Here is a 25,003-nt window from a genome sequence, read left to right as displayed (position 1 = left end):
CTGGCTGCGTATTCCTTTTGTCCCACAAACAGCAGGCTCCTTGAGGGCTGCGGGCACTTCTCTCATTGTCCATCCCCAGAACGCTGGGCTGTCAAATGCATTCCACAGACGCTTATGAAATGAATGGGGGAAAGAAAAGAGTGTGTGAATAAATATGTGCTTGCAGGAGATGGAATTTGAGCTGAGCCTTGAAAGATGGATTTTAATAGCTATGGGGAGGAGGAAAGGAATGAATAGAGACACAAACAAGGGCAAGGACCGTGATGAGTGAGTGCACGGGGAGAATTAGGGAAGTGGGAAGGATGGGGAAGTTTTGTCTAAGACAATGGTGAGAGAAAATGGGGTTTGAGGTCAAGCAAAGGAAGTTGATTTTCTACTGTTATTGATGTCAAGTTTTCTTTTCTTTTCTTTTTTTGGCTGCCAGGGCATACAGGATGTTAGTTCCCCAATCAGGGATCAAACCTGTGCCCCTTGCAGTGGAGGCACAGAGTCTTAAGCACTGCACCACCAGAGAAGTCTCACTGCTGTCAGTATTTAAATATTTTTGTTTTAAAGTATAACATAGATACAACAAATTGCAGGCATCTTGAGATTATAACTTGATAAATTTTTACATATGTACACTGTTAGGGGCTGAATTGTATCTGCCCCCCACTCCCCCCTCCCCCTCCCCGCCACATTCATGTGTTGAAGTTCTAAGCCCCCAATACCTCGAAAGGGTCTTTAAAGAGATATTTACATGAAAACATATAAATCCATGGCTGATTCATGTCAATGTATGACAAAACCCACTACAATACTGTAATTAGCCTCCAACTAATAAAAATAAGTGAAAAATAAATAAATAAAGAGATATTTACATGAAAACAAAGCCATTAGGATGGGCCCTGGTGTCCTTATAACCAAAAGAGATTATGACAAAGACACACATAAAGGGACCATGGGAAAACAGAGAGAGAAGACGGTCATCTATAAGCCAACAAGCCACTGAAGCAACTTAGCACGCAGCACACGGCTCATCAGTGGTAGGTCTGGTTTCAAACCCAGTTCCCCTGACACCAGTTCACCCAAGCTCTCCAAGCAGAGGTGACCACCTGAGTTCTTTTTTATCTCCCAGTCTCCAAACACACTGTGTGCATGGGTGCTAAGTTGACTTTAGTTGTGTCCAATTCTTTGTGTCACTATGGACAGTAGCCCCCCAGGCTTTTCAGTCCATAGGATTCTCCGGGCAAGAATACTGGAGTAGGTTGTCATGCCCTCTTCCAGGGGATCTTCCCAATTCAGGGATCAAACCCATGGTTCTTAAGTCTCCTGCATTGGCAGGCAGATTCTTTACCACTAGCACTACCTGGGAAGCCCCCAAGTACACTGGCCTAGTATTATTCTATTCCATGGTTTAAAATTCCTCATGCTGTGGTGCTGGTGTCTTTAGAACTGAACAAGTTTTTGCCATCAGTAAGTTCTTCCTGATGCCTAACCTTAAACACCCTGGTTGCCTTATAATGAAGGATGTGGCCTTCCCTCTGTTCTGCTGCCTGGGGAGTCTGGATCAGCTGCCTGTCTTCATTATTATCTTGCATCCTTGAAGATAGTATATTTATTAGCAATTGTTCAAGTTTCTTAAAAATGTGAGCTTCTCATGCTCTTCCTGCACTCTGGCCCTTGAGTCCAAGCTCCTCCTACACAGTCTCTTTTCTCACCAACAGCTCAGGTTTCTTCATCAATCTGGCACATGGAGCCCCAGTATAGCTCATGGTCCCCGCAGGTCTAGGGAAGACAAGATTACATTTCCACAATTGTGCTTCCATGCATATTTTGCAATTTCAAACCTGTCCATAAGCCTGAAGAAATATCTTATACTGAAGCACATAAAAGACATTGACAGGTGCAAAACCCTGAACCACCAGCATTTAGCCAAAAGGGTTTCTAAGCCTCTCTCTTCAAACAATTTTGTTTCCTCTCCTCTTGTGCTCCAGATTCATCTCTCTCTGTGTTATTTTTTTAAATCTTTTTCTGATAATTGTGTGTTTATAAAATAGCACCTCACGTGCACCCAGCAAATGTGCAAACTGTTTCATAATTAAAGAGAGCCCAGTTCCCCCAAATCTGGCATGTGTGATTAAAACACATGATTTGCTCAGGGTTTTAATGGAATGTGTGGCTAAAATGCTAGAGCCCCACTCAGAATCACCAGCTGAAATGATGATCAGAGCATTCAACCATTATGTTTGTAGTCTTACATTGCCTTTATCAAGTTATTGTATTTATTTTTGACCAAGAAAAATCCACTCCTCTTATAAGAACAGCAGAATTATTTGGAGAGACAGAAAAGAGCCATTTGGGGAAAACAAAATGCTAAATTTAGAAACATTCTGGATTTCTAATTGTCCCTCCCCGCCCCAACCCAAATCATCTGAGAAATATGTCTTATTCCACAGCACATATCTGGCCATGCACATCATAACCTAATTAATCATTGTGGCTATTTATAGGTATGACTTGCATGTAGGATATTAATAATAATCATGTCAACCATTACTATTAACAAGAATGAATTGCACATGTATTGAGGGCTTCGTGGTGGCTCAAATGGTAAAGAATTTGCCTGTAATACAGGATACCTGAGTTCAAGCCCTGGGTTGGGAAGATCCCCTGGAGAAGGGAATGGCTACTTATTCCAGTATTCTTGCCTGGAGAATTCCAGGGACAAAAGAGCCTGGCAAGCTACAGTCCCTGAGGTCGCAAAGAGTGAGATACGACTGAGTGATTAACAGTGAGTTGTATGATTTACAACTATTTACAACTATTTTAGCCTTTCCCAATGCCCCTGAGATAGGCAATGTAGGTTTTAGTATTCCCATTTTATAGTTAAGAACATGGAAGCACAAAGAGAGATGAAGTGAGTATACAGTTGGAGAGATAAAACCTTGCAGGTCACATTTGTTTATAGATTGACAGGAGAATGAATATAATCTCGAGTTACGATTGATCTACAGAATTTACATACTTAAGCTCTGTACTCCCAGTGAATATCTATGTCATCAAGTGAACAATCTTAAGACCCAGCTAGCTGTTTCCTGTCTTGTAGATTCAGATATCAACTGAGAAACTGTCCATCACATCTGCTATCTGAAATGCCCAAATTTGAGGCATGTAATTGTCTGTTTCAGTTTTGAGGCCAGAAGTCCTCAAACTTCTGCTACGTGATAAGCCATTTTTACCTCATTTAGGTGATGGGATAAAATGGTTTTAATGTATTCTTTCCATGATAAATGTGGGTGACCCATTTCCTTCACTGATGTCAATAATTCACATTAACATTTGGATTAGCACCTTAGTTTGTCAAAGCATTTTCACTTATAATATTTGATTCTGCCTGAAACCCCGTGATCCCGATTGGGTTCATAATAACATTCCCCTGTCCAGGCAAGAAGACAAAGGTACAGTGAATAAGATATTCAAGTATTTATGGTGTGTCTATTATGAGACAGGCACTACAGTAAGCGCCAGGGGTGATGACAATGATGACAAGAAAAAACAAATGCAATCCTACCCCTTAATGTTTATAGTCTAGTGCAGTGAGTAGACAATCAAATAATCATAACAACCAATGTAAAATTTGAACTGAATGTAATAGTCCTTTCATCCACATAGTCCATCAAAACATTGTACAAGTCGTGTGTTTTAAAAACATGTAAGGTTGATACTTCCCTGGTGGTCTAGTGGTTAAGAATCCCTCTTCCAGTGCAGGGGATGTGGGTTCAATCCCTGGTCCAGGAAAATCCTACATGCTGCAGGACGACTAAGTCTGCACACTACAATTACTGGGGGCGGGGCCGGGGGCGGGGGTGGGATTCATTTAAAAAAATGTGAAGTTTTAAAAATAAAAACATGCCAAGTTTTTATAAGAAGAAGAATATATTACTCTGGGAACCTCAAATATGGGGATTTGGCCTTTTCAGACCCAGGACAGCTTTCCTGGGAAAGTAAAATGATCTCAAGATACAGAAGATAAGTGACTGGAAAGTGAAGAGACTGATCTTGGAGGCAGAGAGAGGAGCATGTGAAAATGCCCTGCAATGGGAAAGAACTCAGCATGACCACTGGAGGTCAATGTGATGGGATGTCAGAGCATGAAAGAATACAACTCGCCACAAAGCTGAAAAGGCTGCTTCTATGTGACAGGTTTTAAACTTTTATTCTAATGACTCTATGAGAAGCATAAAAGAGCTTCAAGTATGAGGATAGGGGGGCACAATTTTGTCTACGGTTTGTAAAGAATATTCCAGATACAATGTAGAGAACACATTGAAGAAGGCCAAGATGGACGTGGGTTGAATAGTCAGATGAGTATTGCAGAAGTCCAAGTGAAGAAAGGTGGACTGTGAATTGAACTTAGACAGAAGATGAATTTGAGAGGTTTTTAGTAGGGAAACTTTGGAACTAAATGGTAGATTGAATATGAAGATTAGTATGAAGCAGTAAACAGAACTTCCAGATGTACAACCTAGATTTAGAAAAGGCAGAGGAAACAGAGATCAAATTGCCAACATGGATCATAGAGAAAGCAAAGGAATTCCAGAAAGACATCTACTACTGCTTCATTGACTATGCTAAATCCTTTGACTGTGTTGATCACAACAAAATGTGGAAAATTCTTCAAGAGGTGGGAATACCAGACCACCTGACCTCCTCCTGAGAAAAATGTATGCAGATCAAGAAGCAGTGGTTAGAACCAGACTTGGAACAATAGACTGGCTCAAAATTAGGGAAGGAGTATGTCAAAGCTGTATATTGTCACTCTGCTTATTTAACTTCTATGCAGAGCACCTCATGAGAAATGCCAGGCTGGATGAAGCATAAACTAGAATCCAGACTGCCGGGAGAAATACCAACAACCTCAGATAGGCAGATGATACCACACTAATGGTAGAAAGGAAAAAGGAACTAAAGAGCCTCTTAATAAGGGTAAAAGAGGAGAGTAAAAAGGCTGGCTTAAAACTCAAAATTCAGAAAACTAAGATCGTGGCATCTTGTCCTATCATTTCATGGCAAATAGAAGGGGAAAATGTAGAAACAATGACAGACTTTATTTTCTTGGGTTCCAAAATCACTGAAGATGGTGACTGCAGTCTTGAAATTAAAAGACACTTGCTCCTTGGAAGGAAAGCTATGACAAACCTAGACAGCGTATTAAAAAGCAGAGACACCACTTTGCTACAAAGGTCCACAAGTCAAAGGTATGGTTTTTCCAGGAGTCATATATGGATGTCAGAATAGCACCATAAAGAAGGCTGAGTGCCAAAGAATTGATGCCTTCAAATTGCAGTGCTGGAGAAGACTCTTGAGACTGCAAGGAGATCAAACCAGTCCATCCTAAAGGAAATCAACCCTGAATATTCACTGGAAGGACTGATGCTGAAGCTGAAGCTCCAATAATATGATCACCTGATGCAAAGAGCTGACTCAGTGAAAAAGACCCTGATGCTGGGGAAAAATGGAGGCAAAAGGAGAAAGGAGCAGCAGAGGATGAATGGTAATAGCATCACAGGCTAAATGGACATGAATTTGAGCAAACTCAGTGAGAGAATATAGGACAGGGAAGCCTGACATGCTGCAGTCAGGCACGACTTAGCGACTGAACAACATGAAGAAGTAAAAGGTGACCCCAACATTTCAGGTTTGTGCAAATGAGTCCATGGCTGTACCATGGAGAATAATATAAGAAGTCAAATTTGTGGGATGGACATCATGAGTGTGGGTTGACATGTGATAAGTTTGAGATTCTAAGACATCCAACAACAGGGCCAAGAAGAGTTGATTCATGGATGTGGAACATAGAGGTCTGGGCTAGGGATACAAATTTGTGAGTAATTCTCATGTAGGTGATAATCAGAGCCATAGATGTGAACAAGACAAGATAACCCATACAGAGATTCTGGAGTGAGGAAAAAGAGGGTCTTGGGAAGAGCCTTAGGTTATTCCAACATTTAAAGGCCAGAGAGAAGAAGACAAGTCTATAAAGGAAAGAAAGACTTGCCTGAAAGTTAGGAGGAACACCAAAGACCTGGTTTAATGGTAGTTAAACAGAGATTTTCAAGAATGAGGGAACTGATGAGTCAAGTGGTGCTGAGAAGTTAAATAATATAAGAATTGAAAAATATATCTGTTGGGTTTAGGAACATGGAGGTCAATGTGAACTAGGACTGGGAGTCAGAAGCCAGACTGTGATGGATTGAAGAGAGTGGGAGATGAGGATATGGAGACCATTAACTAGACAGCAATTTCAGGGCTGGTTTTCAAGCACACTTAGGTTCTAAGGCACATGTAATAAAAAAATATAACAATAAAATAATGAAAGCCGGTTTTTACTTTGAATTTGGAAATACGGGATAAGCAAAGTGAATTTTGCTTTGCAGTTTCTCTCACCTTCCTCTTCTGTTACACTCTCTTCTAAGCGTTCAAGCTGTTCTCAGGCTTCCCACTCCAGCTTCTTTAAATTATTTGTTTATTTGGCTGCATCAGGTCTTAATTGCAGCACGAGAGATCTTTGTTGTACCAGGCGGGCTCAGTAGAGCAGTGATATGTGAGATCTTAGTTCCCTGACCAGGGATTGAACCCGAGTTCCCTGCATTGGAAGGTGGATTCTTATCCACCGGACTACCAGGGAAGTCCCTTCCCACTTCGGCTTGATTTTCCAGGTTAACTTCATGTCCTCTGTCATGAGGACGTTGGCTCCCAGCCTCTACCACTTAGCATCCCCAAACTGCTTTTAGAAGGCTGTCGTACTGGGAAAGGAGCTGGTAAACTGGTTCTCATCAAGTTAAAAATGAATAATCACTGTTATGTAGTAAGACTCTGGGCTAGGGTTTTGCTTTTTCCCCAGGGGCAATTCCATAACAAGTCTGAGGGTTTGGGGACAGTTTAGGATGGACAGGTATAAAGTGAGGGACTTTGATGAGAAGATCATGTTGTGGAGTAGAAGTAGTACTAACTTGTTTGATAATCTCAAATAAATCATTTCATCTCTCGGGGACCCCCATTTTTCATTTGTCACATCTGGTAATGGATTATGTCTCCCAGCCCTTCCAGTCCCAGAATTGTAGGTCTCTGTAGTAAACCCAGACCCAGGTGAGGGTGTGGCTCCTTGGAAAGGGGGAGAAGGGAAAGAAGGGATGCAGATGGGTAGAGAGGGAAAGGGAAAGTGAGAGAGAGAGAAAAAAAGAGAATATAGCATTTCTGCTGTCTCTAGGAAGAATAGAATCAACTCAGGTGTGTAAATCAGATCGCATTTTAAGTGCTCAGAGAAGCTGCTATTTTTTTTTTTTTTTTAAGAACTCCTGAAGGCAATCTTGAGTAAAGTGAAGAGTCCTTTTGTAGAAGGCATAAATGCCCCTGGATTTACCCCTTTTTAATCACCTAGTGTTGGTCTATCAGGTTTCCATAAGCCACTAGGTACATTCATGCTTAATAACAACATGCAGTAAAGAAATGGTTGAGATGCTCAGATAAAGATTAATGCTTGACTTCCTCTTTCAATTCTTTCTTGTACTGCATTTCACAATGAAAGCCACTTTCCCCTTGCACTCTAGCTTTTGAAATATTCCTTATAAAGTCATTTTAAGCTGTAGATAGTGGAGAAGATGTGCTGTTATCAGAAATGGGGTGCATGATATGTGTCCAAAATACCTCCTCTAATTAAGAACCAAAGTCTGGAAACAGACGGATGGTGTGTGACAGGTGAGCGGCTCTGTGTCTGAGCTATAGACTGGGGGCAGGCGGTACGCTTTCCAGTAAGCTTGTTCCCGTAAGCTGTATGAGTGAGACCGCTGCATTTCTGTCCTTGCTGGCTTCCCCTCCCAAAGCTGGCTGATGTGCTGGCCTCCATTTAGAGTCACCACTTCGTTCACTGGGAGAAGACAAGCTGTCCAAGCTAATCCATTAGTTAGCCTTCTGCATTAACACAAAACACATGGTGCTCCATGCTTCGTTAGTACAGACAAGGTGTTCCAGCCACTGTGTCCCTGCATAGAGCATACTGCGGCGGCTGCCCTCAACTGAATGGCTTCACACTCTGTACCTTCCTAACACACTGCCTCCGTCCACAGCCGCTCTCCTCTCTCGGTGAACCTGGACAGAGCCTTCTCATCTCCTGCCAGCAGCCAGTAGCCAGTATCCTCTTCCGTGTTGATTAATACTTCCGTCCTGCTCTGTGCCAGGGCGAACGGAGCTGGGTTTGCCTCCTCTCGTGTTTGCTGACCAACCAGAAGAACAAGAGCTGTGCGGCTGGACAGGTCTGTCGGCCCACGGCCGGCCCCAGAGACGAGGTGATTAGGGAAGATAATGATGAATGAAAGACTCACAGGTGAAAAATGACTTCTTGGGACACCTTATTGATCTGCCAGCTGAGGTCTTTTTCATGTGGAACCTAAATTTGACATCTCAAGTTGAACCTGACTCTTGAATAGTTCATGCAATTTCAGACCTGGCAGTGATTTTAGATGGAATCTAGGGCTTAGCCTAAATGGGAAAACTGAGGCCCTGGGCATGGAGGTGACTTAACACAAAGTAACACAGAGTCAACGGCAAAGTTAGGGCTGAGGGACTTCCCTGGTGGTCCAGTGACTAAGATTCTGTACTCCCCGTGCAGGGGGTCCCGCTTTGATCCCTGGTCTGAGAACTAGCTCCCACACACTGAAACTAAAGATCCCATGTGCTGCAACTAAGACCTGGAACAGCCAGATAAAAGCAAAAAAAAAAAAAGGAAACCACAAAGTCCGGGCTGGGCCTCAGGTCTGATGCTCAGGTCATTACCACAGGCTGCAGGGTCATTTTCTTAGGCAGGACCCAGGCTCTGTCAATTTGTTAATATATCCGCGCTGGTATAAGACAAGATCAGGCCACACTGCCTAATAATTTAGGTTATAATTCTGCATGTCGCAGTGTGAATCACTCATAGCATTCTACTTTTATGGAACCCTCTGTTTCCAATAAAGCTTATAATTCTCTGGCGGAAAAAAAGAAAAAAAAAAAAAAAAAAGATCAGGTTACACTGGTCTAATCTAGACCTTGGCTCCAAATGGAGTAATAAAAAGAGGATGGACAGAAGGAGGCATAGGCCTTGGGGAGGAAGAAACCAACTCAGTAAGGAATAGCCAGGAAAAGAGCTTGGCTGTTTGGGCTTTTCTGGTGTCTCAGACAGTAAAGAATCTGCCTGCAATGTAGGAGACCCAGGTTAGATCCCAGGGCCAGGAAGATCCCCTGGAGAAGGGAATGGCTACCCACTCCAGTATTCTTGCCTGGAGAGTTCCATGAACAGAGGAGCCTGGAGGGCTACAGTCTAGGCAGTCGTAAAGAGTCGGACGTAACTGAACAACTAACACTTTCACTCACTCTGAAGAAAACAGCTACTTTTACCCTTATTTATGTGGGCTTCCCTGGTAGCTCTGTTGGTAAAGAATCCGCCTGCAATGCAGGAGACCCCAGTTTGATTCCTGAGTTGGGAAGATCCACTGGAGAAGGCATAGGCTACCCACTCCAGTATTCTTGGGTTTCCCTGGTGGCTCAGCTGGTAAAGAATCCGCCCACAATGTGGGAGACCTGGGTTCAATCCCTGAGTTGGGAAGATCCCATGGAGAAGGGAAAGGCTACCCACTCCAGTATTCTGGCCTGGAGAATTCAATGTACTGTATAAGTCCACGGGGTCTCAAAGAGTCAGACACGACTGGACGACTTTCATTCACTCACTCATGTGGGCTGGAGGAAAGCACAAGATGGTGCCGAAAATGCATGACCTCCTTTCGGTGAGAGCTCTTTTTCCTAAGAAGCATTTCACTTTGGGATTTATTTTTCCCATGAAGTGAAGAATCTGAGGATGGAATGAAGCTCTACCAAGTGGGCCGCCAGCAGTCAGAGGCAAGGAGGGGCAGTGGTACCCTCTCTTAACAGGCAATCCAGGAATAGGCCCTGCATTGGGGAGCAGTGCAAATTGCCTGGAAGCACAGCAGGGCATGCCCCTCCAGGGTCGGAAATTCAAATACAAACCTCACTGGGAGCCCCCACCTGCCCAATCTCAGCGATGCTAACACTGATCGGCATTATCGCCACAGGGTTTGTAGCCTGCAAATAAATCGATGGTCGTGATCAAGGCTAGGCAAAGACCCACTGCCTGCGTCACATAACCCAGCTGTGCATATGCTCACATATGCTTCACACAGCTGAGCACAGCTCCACAGACTGTGGAGCTCTGGTCCACGGAAAACAAAGCCTCACCTCGCCTTCCCATTCTCACCAAAGGCTCTTGGATCCCTTTGCTAATGACAAAGGAGAGTCATTAAGCGGCCAGACACACAATAGACAGTCGCAATGTACTGTTGTGTGCCGAGTACTTCAAAACAATGTACTTAATGTGCCAAGTACTGTGTAAGCACTAGGGCTATGAAGGTCCAACCCTGCCTGAGTTGGGCATATCTAGTGGGGAAAATAGATGCCCACATTGCTAACTAATGAAATGGGATAAGGGCTATTCAAAAAGGAGGGAAATGAGCTAAAATTTACTAAGCTACTATGATCCAGTAAGTTTAATCCACCCTTTCATTAGCTCATTAAATAGATATTTATTAAATATCTACAGGAGCTGTGCTAAGAATACAAACAGAAAAGATCTTTGCCCTTGAAGAATTACATGTGTAATTTTTTTAACTTATTATTTATCCATTCATCTTTCCCTTGTGTAATTACATGTGTAATTCTTCACAAGGGAAAGATGAATGGATAAATAATAAGTTAAAAAAATTTTTATAGTTGCTATTTCAAGTCTGCACATGCACAAAATATATTTGAAGGTGTCAGTTTTTAAGCATCTCAAAGTATGTCAGGTTTTGCACCAAACAATACATACTATTTGAGTCCATTTATATGAAGTTCTACAACAAGCAAAACTAATCTACTATGAAAAAGTCTGAACACTGCCTTTGAGTGGGGTGGGTGGTACTTTCTTTGACTAGGAGTTGGGTTATAGAGTTATGTATTTGTCAAAGTTCACTGAGTGGTCCACAAGATGTGTGGGCTTCATGCTTATAGATTTTACCTAAAAAAAGAACTCTACACAAATATTGAATTCTAGGTAATGATATATATGATGAATTGGGGGGGGGGGTGTGCTGATATCTGGGCTTCCCTGATGGCTTAGCAGTAAAAAATCCACCTGCAATGCAGGAGACACAGGAGACAGGGGTTCGATCCCTGGGTGGGGAAGATCCCTTGAAGGAGGGCATGGCATCCCAGTTCAGCATGCTTGCCTGGAGAATTCCACGGATCAAGGAGCCTGGTGGGCTACAGTCCCTGGAGTCACAAAGAGTCCGACATGACTGAAGTAACTGAGCAAGCACATACTAATATCTGCAACTTACTTTGAATTGCATCCAAAATATAAGATGAATAGCAATATGTTAGAGCAAACATCAATGCTTAAGAATCTGCCTGCCAATGCAGGAGACGAAGGAGACATGAGTTTGATCCCAGTTTGGGAAGGTCCCCTGCAGAAAGAAATGAAAACCCACTCCAGTATTCTTGACTGGGAAATCCCATGGACAGAGCAACCTGGCGGGCTTCATTCCATGGGGTCACAAAGAGTCAGATACAACTGAGTGACTAAGCAAAACATAGCAAGGGACTTCCCTGGTGGTATAGTGGTTAAAACTCTGCCTCCCAATGCAGGGGGTATAGGTTCAATCCCTGGTTGGGGAACTAAGGTGTCACATGCCTCAGGGTGTGGCCAAGTTTTTTTTCTTTTAATTTTAAAAATGCAGATTCTGTAAAATGTTAGTTGTAGAATTTAGGTAGTGGATGTATAGTTGTATACTATACAACGCTTTCAATTTTTCTGAGAATTTGAAAATTTTCAAAATAAAATATTAGTGGGGAAAAAATGAGTCTTAAAAGTTAAATAGGCATCTCCCAGCAAACAACGGACTTCCCTGGTGGTTCAGATGGTAAAGAGTCTGCCTGCAATTCAGGAGACCCAGGTTTGATCCCTCGGTCGAGAAGATCCCCTGGAGAAGGGAATGGCAACCCACTCCAGTATTCTTGCCTGAAAAATTCTGTGGCCAGAGGAGTCTGGCCGGCTACAGTTCATAAGGTCGCATATCATCAGACACTACTGAGCAACTAATACACATACATAGGCAAAGAAGATGAGAAAGGTCTAGGCTAAACCCATTTCCAATTTTCCAACCCTCATCTGCCTTTCCACTTCCTCTATAGAACTCAAGGTAACAATATTTACTTATCTGCTCACCAATTTGGGTAGCCATATGGCACAGTTCTGGCCAGGGAAACATTAAGGGAACTTGGTTCATTCTCCTGGAAAGGCTTTTGCTTAGTTGCGCTGCGCTTTCCTGACTCGAATACAGAAATGACACCTGGAGCTGCAGCAGCCTCTTGGAACCACGAAGGCAAATCTAGAAGAATCAGACTCCTGCCCTGACTTTACTGAGTCGTGGAGCCAGTTTCAGCAGCAGACCATCTCTAGGCTTCCTGCTGTGTTGAAAAAATGAAATCCTTGTTTGTTTCAGTCACTGTTGGTCAAGTTTTCTGTTACTTGCAGCTGAAACATTAGGAGCACCGAAGTGTAAAACAGCCTGGTTTTCAGGTCATTGCAAGCAATCTGATGGCTGGATCCAAAGTTCGGAGAGGAAAATGTGGAAGAGACAATGTAACTGTCCAGGCTGGAATAGTCCGGACTCTGGAGGACTCTTCATCCAGTACTAAAAGACTTTGGATTCTCTGAAAGTGTAGAGCAAGGGGGTTACCTGATCAAAGCATCTTTTAGAGTAGCCATTCTCGAATTTGATGAATATTAGAATCATCTGCAGTTAAAAATGCAGATTCCCAAGCGCCACGTCCAGAGAGTCAGATTGTAGGAGATGCTGAAATCCTCTCTTTTATCAGCAGCTTTTGTGACCAGTTCCATACGCACTGACAGTTTCCAGTCTCAGAAGCATTCTGTGTGCACCCACAAGGCAGGCTGGAAGTGTCAGGAGGTGAATGCACCCAAGAGCGACCTTTGATCAACGAGGAATAGGAAGGAACTGGTGGATAAATCTCCAACTTCCTCGCTTATAGGTGGAAGAATTCTGAAGCGTGTGCCTAGCAGCCTCTCAAGTCCCCTTAGGGTTGAGTCTCACTTGCCCCCTGTGATAACTGTCTCATTAATCTACCTTTTGCTGATTTTCCTTCCCTGTCTCCCTCCCCCAGACCCCTACCAGGACACTGCTGGTACCTTAGACAAATCCTTGTCTAAGGTTCAGCTTTTGGCAGAATTCAAACTAGGATGCTGATTCAGAAATCCAGGGTGGGGCTTGGAAATATGCATTTTAACCATCACCCCTCTCTAAGTATTCAGAGTGGACTGAATCTCAGTCCCTCTAACCACAAGTGACTTTTCCTGTTGACAGTGTCAGAGGAATTTGTAGATTAGAGTGAAATTCTTTGGTGGCAAGCAGATTTTTCAGTTGAATTGAGACCAAGAGATTAAGCAAATTCTCTAGCTAATTCAGTTAATCTGTGAAAAGTTTCCAAACATAAGCAATTTCAGAGATAAGACCTAACTGCAAGGGCCCCAAATCAGCTTAGGACATTGAAAGAGGTAATCAGGAGAATGTCGAAGCCCCACCACATGAATAAATAAGACAAATAAAGGGTCCTGATTGTTCCTTACCTCATAATACCCAGAATAATTTTTTGCCTAAATTTATTAATAGTCAGTATCTATTCATTTAGTTGGTTTCAACTGAGGAATTTGTGTTTTACTGAAAAAGAGAGGAAATCTAGATCTTATCAGTTGAAGCAATAATTTTAATTGTGGTTAGGGGCCAGGCAAACCTGTTGTTTTAATATTCCTTTACTAGGAAAGAGATTGGTCAAATGTGTTTTGATACCATTTTTGCCATTTTGGAACGAGGAGCTGATGGAGAAGAAATGCACTCACTAGAGGGGCCAGATCAGGTTATTGGGTTCCTCTGATGATGCCATCTCAAGAGCCATGAGCATCAGCCTCCTCCTCAAAAGCTCAGGTAAGATGACTAAAACTTCCCTGGTGGCTCAGTCAGTAAAGAATCTGCCTTGCAATGCAGGAGAGCCTGCTTTGATCCCTGGGTCAGGAAGATCCCTTGGAGAAGGGAATGGCAACACACTCCAGTATTCCTGCTTGGTAAATACTATGGACAGAGGAGCCCAATGGGCTGCAGTCCATGGGGTCACGAGAGTCAGACACGACTTAGTGACTAAAGCACCAAGGTGACCAAAACAAGAAAGATAGTGTCCCCTTATTGTAAGCTGCGGCTCATGAATCTTTAAAAAAGCATCATTTAAAGATGTTTCCAAGAACAGTTCCAGGGGGTCAGTTATTCCCACAGAGGAAAGTTTTAGACTTGCCTGAATTACCAGTACCTTATTAATGATGGAGATTAGCCATGCCATTCCACATACCTCCAGGGTGCCCCAGCTCTGTACTGGGTAGGACAGCCTGCTCTCTGGGCTTTTGTCAGGTGAAATCACAGCACCATGACCCTGCTGGTAGTATTAAAGCTATCCTAATTCCACTGATGACAGACAGGTTGTTAGAGAACGTTCCCATCGAAATCTTCAGGAGTTAGATGTCTCTCTTCAAACTCATCGGCTCATATCATTTCATGGGCTCTTCTCGGGGAAATAAAGATGCAAGCTGTCAGAAACCTAAATATGGGCAAAGCTGCCTGCCGTCTGATGGAAGATAAAAGAGAAATGCAAAAATACCACCGGATCAGCTTTTCTTTAATCCTAACAGAAGAGATGTAGAGAAAGTCTACATAGCTACACTTTGGATTAGTGTTCACTTATTGTCTTTTTCTGTAGCTGAAAAGTGAGTTTTCACTCCAAGGAAGCATGCAATGCCACCTTAAAGTCTCAAGTTGGAAAACAGGAAGAGGGTGTTTTGACACTAGAGGAAAACAGGAACAATTTTACCCACACCTTGAGTTATAAGAGAAAAGATTACTTATTCATTGTATGTATGTTTGTGTGTGTACTCAGTCGTGTCTGACTCTTTGCGACCCCGTGGACTAGGCTCTTCTGTCCATGGAATGTCCTGGGCAAGAATATTGGAGTGGGTTGCCATTTCCTTCTCCAGGGGACCTTTTCGACCCAGGGATGGAGCCCACGTCTCCTGCACTGGCAGACAAATTCTTTACCACTAGCGCCACCTGGGAAGCCATCACTTTTTTTGCTTACCAGCCACAGACAGCGCTTTGAAAGTCTGCTACTACTCTATGCACATGTGTTTCTGGGTAATTCAGAGATTCCAAGAGGCAGAGGGCACAGCCTCAGCCCTGGAGAAATACACAGTGTCCTTGGAGAGAAATGACAAGAATCTAAAAGATAAATAACAATCTGAACATCCATATGCTATGTGATAAATGGCAACCATATGAATCAATTGGAAAAGACCCTGATGCTGGGAAAGATTGAGGGCAGGAGGAGAAGCGGGTGACAGAGGGTAAGATTGTTTGGATGGCATCACTGACTCAATGGACATGAATTTGAGCAAACTCTGGGAGATGTTGAAGGATGGGGAAGCCTGACCTCCTGCAATTCATTGGGTCACAAAGAGTTGGACATGACTTAGCAACTGAACAACAAGAAGTCAATAATATTACTATAAGGCTCACATAGATATCTCTTAATAAACGGACAGACATCCCTCTTCCTTCAGATAGATTATTATTGGGGGAGTACAGGGAAGGTAGGAATGTAATTGTTTAGAGTAATTTTGATGTTTGCACATAAATGCATAATGATATTATTGATCCTGGATACAAACTATCAGCAGAAGCAGTTGTAAAACCTGATGGGAGTTTGCACCTAGCAGCCTGGTTCCCCTACTCATCAAGGAGCCAAGGAAAGAACCCAAAAGTACCCAGAGCTCCCAGGATGTGGGAGTGACCTGGGGTGTTTACTAAATGGAATTAGGACTAGAAGATGAAGAATGTTTGAGGACAATATACAGCAGCATCAAATAGGAAGGAGGCTGGTGCTTTTATTCCCAGCCAACAAAGTGCTTCACAATCAATATTATAAGTTGCATTTTATAAATTACCCCTTCATAGGAGATTGTGAATTGGCATTGAAAAAAAAAAAAAGAAAAGTTTATCTTTTTTTCTTTTGAGAAATCTATTCATTGTGAAATTCAGGAGCTATTATTATTTGGTCCCTGAATAATTGTCCACATTACAGCAATGAATACTCTATTTATAAGAATAATGTCAGATTTCTTAAAAATTTTGATTAAAGTGTTTTTTTTTAAGTTTTGATTAAAGTGTTTTAAAAACACTGAAAATAACAACATCTCCTAGAAAATAATGAGTTTCTTCCTGTTGGCTGTCGAATCATTACTCCCATATCTGAATAATAACAGCACATCAAAGCCAGCAGTGGTAATTAAATGATTTGTGAACATAGGTTAACAAATTAGTGCATCGTGATGTGTCATTGTCTAATTAGGGTAAAAATGCTAGTCTTACCTAAAAGACTGACAAAATAGTAAAACAAGAAGGAACAGGTAAAAAGGTATCATGCAAAAGATTAGAACATATGTAATGTCATTTTTCTGCTTACTACTTTAGAGGGGTTATGAGCATCTTCCAGATCTTACATGCAGTGCATTCATACTATTGTGTCCAACTTTTTGCATCCCAATGGGCTATATAGCCTGCCAAGCTCCTCTGTCCATGGGATTTTCCAAGCAAGAATACTGGAGTGGGTTGTCATTTCCTTCTCCAGGGTATCTTCCCAACCTAGGGATCAAACCTGAATTTCCTGCATCTCCTGCATTGCAGGCAGATTCTCTATTGGGGGATCAGGTAAGCCCCCAGATCCTACATATCCAAGCTATACACACCTTGGATTAGTTATGTTTTAAAGGGTGAATGGGAAGCTGTCTGCATGCGTGCATTCTCATTTGCTTCAGCCGTGTCCAACTCTTTGTGACCCTATGAACTGTAGCCTGCCAGGCTGCTCTGTCCATGGAATTCTCCAGGTAAGAATACTAGAGTGTCTACATGACCTCAAATAACTGAATTGCTTATAGTTTTCATATGACAACAACCAGCAGCCCTGGCCTGTAAAGACACCTAAGGGAAAGCTTCTTTGAATTCCCCTCTATGTATCAGCTAGATATAAAAAGAAAAAAGAAACCCAGGACTATTCATCTCTCACTCTTATTATTAAGAATTTTCAATTTAGCAACCATTTATTCAGCATGTATTTACTAGGCACCTACTATATGCCAAGCAAAGCACTAAGGTTTGTTTTATTACTTTTAATAATTAAAAAGGTCTTTTTATTTATTTATTTTTGGCTGCTCTGGGTCTTCATTGCTATGTGCAGGCTTCTTACTGTGGTGGCTTGTCTTGTTGCAGATCACGGGCTCTAGGATGAGTGGACTTCAGTAGTTGTGGCACCTAGGCTTAGCTGCCCTGGGGCATGTAGAATCTTCTCAAACCAGGGTTTGAACCTGTGTCCCCTGCATTGGTAAGCAAATTCTCAGCTACTAGACCACCAGGAAAGTATACCATTAAGGGAGGCGTGAAGCTGCATGAAACAGACCTTCTCTCAAAGTTATTTTTTTCAACTAGAGAAATAAGGCATACAGTTTAAATGTTGCTGCTGCTGCTAAGTTGCTTCAGTTGTGTCTGACTCTGTGCGACCCCATGGACAGCAGCCCGCCAAGTTCTGCCATCCCTGGGATTCTCCAGGCAAGAACACTGGAGTGGGTTGCCGTTTCCTTCTCCAATGCATGAAAGTGAAAAGTGAAAGTGAAGTCGCTCAGTCGTGTCCGACTCTTCGCGACCCCATGGACTGCAGCCTACCAGGCTCCTCCACCCATGGGATTTTCCAAGGCAATAGTACTGGAGTGGGTTGCCATTGCCTTCTCCGAGTTTAAATATTAGGTAGAGAAAAAGTGCTGTAAAATTTCAGGAGAGGGATTAGATAACTTCCACCTGGGGAAATGAAGCTGCAGTGTCAAGAGCTTGATCTTGACCCATAGGAAGTGGTGGGGGTGAAAGGCTTTGCAGACAGAGGAAATGGCCAGCACTAAGGCACGTGTAATTTATCATTTATTTTGCCACCAATTAGGAAGTTTAATCCCAATTACACCCCCAAAAAAGAAGCCACTTCTGAACTTGTTTCCATTGGCAATGGAAGCATTGGAGAGCTGAAAAAAATTTGCTCTCACAACAGCCAGTAAGTTAGTGACCCTACAGGGGTTTGGAGGCTCTGGAATTCTTTTAACCCTCAGTGATCATTTAAACAACCGAGTCTCTTAAATATGTACATATCTTGTATTTGAACTGATTTTGAAAAATAAAAAGGCCTGTGAAATGCACACCCTACTCTTTCAAGTCTCTGAGCAATGCTTGCAATATTGTAGGACAATCTGGGTCCTAGTGATAGCTTTGGGGAACCAAGAAAGTCCTCCATCCTTCTGTCATTGGTGTCCAGGCCACTGACACCTCCTCCCTGCAGCTTTGGGAAACAGCCTCAGACGGCTAGTATGGATGTGTTGAAGGAAGTTTCCTGCTTTCCCTATTAGTTTCAAGAATTGTGTGTATAAGTGTAAATGTTATAGCAAAGATCAAACTGGTTATTAATCCAAGTCAGGGCAAAGAGGAAGAAGCTATCAGCAAAGAGAAGTGATTTCTTTTCAGGCATTTTCTCTGAAGGCTAAAATTTGTTTAATTAAATGAGACCTTCTGCCCTATTACTGACATGAGGACATTTCCACTTCACACCAGGGACCCCAAGGCAAGTGAGCCATTAACACTCCATCTCAAAGCCTAAACCTGCCGTCATTTCCGTTATCCTTGTTCATTCACACCTCGCCTGTGGGCCACTGTTGTTCATCTCTTCAGCCTAATATCATCAGCTGATTTTCATTTTAACTTTTCCATTAAAACATTAGGCATGCTTTTAGAAGAATGCATTTTTTGATAGGAGTTATCTGAGTAAAGTGAGATGTGAAAATCTTGGAGGCGATTCAAATGGGAGCCACGATGGCTAAAAGCATGTAAAATAAAAACATTTCTTTTGTGTGGAAGAAACTGGCTCAGGAAAACTGGGGGAAAAACAGGCATGATGTGACACTGTTCTTGAGGGGCACATGTGTGCTAAACCCCTTGAGTTGTTTCCGACTCTCCTCTGTCCATGGGATTCTTCAGGCAAGGATAATGGAGTGGGTTGCCATTTCCTCCCCCAGGGGATCTTCCGGAACCAGGGACTGAAACCGTGTCCCCTGCAGTAGCAGGCAGATTCTTATTCACTGTACCACCAGGGAAGTTCTCCTAGAATCTTTTGAGAATGAAAAAAATATAAAGAGAAAGATAAATTCTGTTATCTGTCACTCTAATTTGTACATAAATTTGTCTAAAATCAAAGTAAAATTTCTGTAATAAGCAAAAATGAAACAAAATATAGTCAAAGAACAAAGCGAGACTAATCAGTCAAAACTATAGAGAATTAGGCATTTTTACCTCAATTTTAAATATTTCTATTAAATTTCTAGTCTATAACATAAATTGTGTTACTGTTAATCCTGACACAACTTTAAAAAACTTCAGCCTAAGCCAATCTAAGATTCTCTAGTCTGAGAACCTAGAACACATACATTCCATAACTCAAGTGCTCAGGAGGTGTGCTTTCAGCGTCTCTAAATTTGAGAGATCAGATGTGGTAGAATGATTAGCTCATGGTTGGTTTGGGAGTTAGTTTTTGGGATTTTACCATTTCATCACCCATTGAACATTTTAAAGTGAGAAGTTTAGTGATTTATCTTCTGTACAAGTTGCTTTTCTGACAATATTATTGTTGCTATAAAAGACGTCCTTTAAAAAGAATGTCTGAGAACATTCAGAGAATCTCAGGATAAGGAAGAACATTCTAAGGACCAGAAGTTTCCAGCAGTGAAACAGACCCACCTGTAAGAAGAGAAGCCTCCATCACCTGAAGTATTTCAGTGGGTACTGGGTGGCCATCCCTTACGGTCACAATGGAGATAATTGTTTCATTGAATGAGAGGCTAGATGAGGTGGCCTCTGAGGTACTAGCCAGTTCAAAGAATTCCCAGTTTTGTGATCTAGAGTTCATAGGATTCTGACTCTGAATCAGTAACTAAAATATCATCTAACTTTGTCCCCTGAAACAGTGCACTTAACACATTAACATCTTCCTGTAGAAAGCTACCATCCTCGGTGTCCTATGCATGCTGATGTTAAATCGCTTTCCGGATACTTGGTCCAGGAACTGAGTTTTATTTTGAAGAAAGCAATTGTTTAAAAAAATTTATTTATTATTTATTTATTTTTGGCTGTCTTGGGTCTTCACTGCTGCACAGGCTTTTCTCTAGTCGTGGCGAGCGGGGGCTACTCTCTAATTGCAGTGAATGGGCTTCTGATTGTGGTGGTTTCCCTAGGGTGAGTGGGCTTTCAGTAGCTGTGGCTCCTGGGCTCTAGAGTGCAGGCTCAATAGTTGTGATGCACAGGCTTAGGAGCTCCGCAGCACATGGGACCCTCCCTGATCAAGGATTGAACTCATGTCTCCTGCATTGGCAGACAGACTCCTCACCACGGAGCTACCAGGGCCGCCGAAGAAAACAACTTTAGTGCATCTGAGAGAAACAAAAATATAACACACCTCAGGTCTTTGAAAAGAATCCCTTCCTGCATAGCCAGTCCATAGTGAGAAAGGAGCACCTCGGTACATAAGAAGTCAATTGCAGTCATTTTATCTTTAGTGAAAGGCCTGAGGAAGTAAAATCAGACCTGGATTCAGTTCAACACCTGAGTCAGTGGTGCAGTGTGGGCTAATGATGAGAGCTTCTGTTGGTTTACATTGGCAGATTTCCAGGGCTGTCCCACATCTGTGCGGCTCAGCCTCTGTGGGCGGGCAGCAAGGCAGAAAACATGCAACAGTGTGGTGCTCCTTCTGGGGTAAAGAGCAGGGCTGTTGCTGAGTGAACTTCGCACTGGTTACAGCAAACTCTGTAACTCAGGGAAAAGCCCGTCGCCCTTCTGGAACTTCAGTAGGAAGAGGAAGCAACACATAGGAGGTGAAGGGGTGAGCTATTATAGAAATGACTCATCACTGGTGGGGGGCTTTAGATGGGGTCTGCCAAAGAAATTAGCTTTACAAAGATAACTCAACCTTGAAAAGAGTCCTCTTTTTCTTTATAGGGCTTCTCACTAGACATAACACATGCTGTTTTAAAACAAAGAGTGATATGAATGCCAATACCTTTCCTCTTGGAGCTTCCCTGGTGGCTCAGTGGTAAAGAATCTGCCTGCCAATACAGGAGACATAGGTTCAACCCCTGGGTCGGGAAGCTCCCCTGAGGAAGGAAATGGTAACCCACTCCAGTATTCTTGACTGGGAAATCCCGTGAACAGAAGAACCTGGCTGGCTATAGTCCATGGGATCCCAAAGAGTCAGATACGACTTAGTGACTAAACAACAACAATTTTCCTCTTTGGTCGGAAAACAAATATATCCTTCTATATGAACCTTGACATCTCTAGGAATGGTCTTCCTACAAAATGTTGAAAGTAAAGGGACTCAGTTGTTCTCTTTGAGTCATCTCTGAAACAGGCTAAATACCTCATTTTGTTGTCACCTAGAATGTCCCTGGAAAAACCAACCAAATCAAAGACAGGTAACAAATTAACTGCACAAGAATGAAGTGTACTAAACAGATTTATTCAAGGCCAAGTACAGGTATTCTGATTTGCAGGCTTTTATGGAACTTGGTGGGAAGATATAAAGCAGTCATTCTCAAAGGCTGATACTCAGAGTGGCCGTGTTCTCTACAAATATATGGTAGGGCCTTGACAAAAGTATTTTGGCTCCCGTAGCAGAGAGACTGAATCCAAAGGTATAAATAAGCAACTGGCCTTCAATGTGGCCTTGGGTAAATCATATCACCTTCTAATTTTCATCTACAAAAATGAGATAATAAAATCTGTTTGGACTCCCCTGATGGTCTGATGGTTAGGACTCCATACTTTAAATGCAGGGGACACAGGTTTGATCCCTGATTGGAGAACTAAAATGTTGCACGGTGTGGCCAAAAAAAAAAAAAAAAATCGACTTTACTTCATTTCGATGGCAATTAAATTTCATAATTCATCTAATTATTTGAAAATTTTAATGAGAGCTTAAAATGTGCCAGGCACAAGGGATCTAAGTAGGTATTCCTCCAAAGATATACAAATGTCCAATAATCACTTGAAAAGATATTCAATATGATTATTCATCAGGGAAATGCAAATCAAAACCACAGTCAGATACCATGACACATCTACTAGATTAGCTATAATCAAAAAGACAGATAATAAAAACTATTGGTGAAGATTTGGAGAAATAGGAACATTCCATACACTACTAGTGGGGACGTAAAATGACGCAGCCACTTTGGAAAACAACCAGATGGTTCCTCAAAAGATTAAACAGTTATTGTATGAGTTAGCAATTCCACTCCTAAATATACTTATAAGTATTCTACTCCAGCAGGAAGGAAAACATATGCCTACAAGGAGACTTTATGAATGTTTGTAGCAGCATTATTCATAATAGCCAGAAAGTAGGAGCAACTCAAATGTCCATCATCTAATGAATGCAAAAAAGGTGGTATATCCCTACAATGGAATATTATCTGGCAATGAAAAAGAAGGAACTGTTGGTATGTGTTACAATATGGATGAACCTTGAAAACATTATACTAAGTGAGAGAAATCAGTCACAAAAAGACCACATATTTTATGATTCCATTTATATGAAATGTCCAAAATAGGCAAGTCAATAGAGACAGAAACTAGATTACTAGTTGGTTGAGATTGGAAGGAAGATGGGGAAGGAGCTTAGGAATTAACAGCTTAGGGCTGTAAGGTTTCTCTTCTCGGGTGACAAATTGTTCTAAAATTGCTTGTAGTGATGATTGTACAACTGTTTAAATATACAAAAAGTCAGTTTTTAAAAATACTTATTTAGCTGCACAGTCTTAGTTGTGGCACATGGATCTTCATTATGTCATGCGATACATGGACTCTCTAGTTGCGGTGCTAGGGCTTAGTTTCTCTGCAGCATGTGGGCTCTTAGTTCCCCAACCAAGGATCAAACCCATATCCCCTGCATTGCAAGGCAGATTCTTAACCACTGGACCACCAGGGAAGTCCTGAATCATGCACTTTAAATGGATGAATTGTGTGGCATGTGAATTGTATCTCAATAAAGCAATTGAAAAAAAAAAAAAAACAAGGGATGTGCCAGGCAATTTGCTAAGCGCTCAATACATAATGGGTGTGAAATGAACATGAAGTGTGCTTAATAAATACAATGCAAACACATAATGCCTCATTTACTTTGAATAAAGGGGAAAAAGAACTTTTTAAAGGAATACAAGTGCACGTGAAATATAAAAGCCTAAATTAATGTGCTAATTAGGAATAAAATAACCATAACTAAGGCCTAACAGCACGTAGTATCGTACTGGGATATCATTAAACTGTACTTGAGTGTACAGTAAGGTAAAGTCTTTAGCAGCAATCATCTTTGGAAATACACTATTGAGTCATAGTGTTATTTAAACAGAAAGTGAAGGCCATTATAAACTACACCTGAGAATCAAAGACGAAGAGATAAAAAGACCGTTTGTTGCTAGAGAAGAGATCTGAAGGGGAAATTATGCTTCTATCTCTTTACCGTCTTGGCAGTCATATGTTTTTTCTTGTGAGTTTTAAAATTTATTTATATATCGTTGTGCTGGGTCTTCATTGCTGTGAGTGTGCTTTCTCTGGTCGGGGAGAGCGGAGGTTACTCTCCAGTCGTGGTGTGAGGGCTTCTGGTTGCAGTGGCTTCTCTTGTTGCAGAGCACTGGCTCTAGGGCATGTAGGCTTCAGTAGCTGTGGTGCATGGGATCGAAAGCTGCGACTCCCAGGCTCTAGAGCACAGACTCAAGTAGTTGTGGCGAATGGGCTGAGTTGCTCCATGGCATATGGGATCTTCTCAGACCAGAGATCAAACCCATGTCTCTTGCATTGGCAGGCAGAGTCTTTACCACTGAGCCACCAGGGAAGCCCCTTGGCTGTCATAGTCTGAATGCACATTATTCCCCTACTTCTCATCTCCAGCACATAATCACCCTTAATATGGAAAACCAAAGTTGTGCCTTTCCGCATCTTGGCATTTAAGCAAAAAAACAAAAAAAAAAAAACCACTGCATACTTCCCTGTTCCTTGATCTTTTTCATTTTCTCTTTGTTAGCCCCAAGGGGCTATCTTTTTACAGTGTAAAAGGCAAAGAAACCCTCAGAATTATTGATGAGCATGGGTTCTGTGGAAGAAGTCACCATCTATATCCTGCAGAAGTAAGGCATGAAGAGCTAGAGAAAGATGTGAACACCTATCTGATCTTTCAGTGGCTCAAGATCTTATCATCCCTGTCTAGGCTTGACATTAACGGCACCCCACTCCAGTACTCTTGCCTAGAAAATCCCATGGACGGAGGAGCCTGGTGGGCTGCAGTCCATGGGGTCTCGAAGAGTCGGACACGACTGAGCGGCTTCACTTTCACTTTTCACTTTCATGCATTTGGAGAAGGAAATGGCAGCCCACTCCAGTGTTCTTGCCTGGAGAATCCCAGGGATGGCAGAGCCTGGTGGCCTGCCATCTATGGGGTCACATAAAGTCGGACATGACTGAAGTGACTTCGCAGCAGCAGGACATTCTAGGGTAGCACATTAACACAAGCAAAGGCAGACTGGCAGGATGTTTCAAGTGGAAGTCAAACATCTTAGAAGGTGTCATTCTGGAGGAAAGAGCTAGTGCTGTCCTGATTACAATAAGGACTGAAACTGTGGTGGAAAACACATGTGGGTGCATGGAAAGTTTTCTTCAACATGAGAGGGGCAGAGACTTCC

Source organism: Dama dama, chromosome 10 (genome assembly GCF_033118175.1).
Source record: "Dama dama isolate Ldn47 chromosome 10, ASM3311817v1, whole genome shotgun sequence".
Lineage (NCBI taxonomy): Eukaryota > Metazoa > Chordata > Mammalia > Artiodactyla > Cervidae > Dama > Dama dama.
This window is presented reverse-complemented; position numbering follows the sequence as displayed.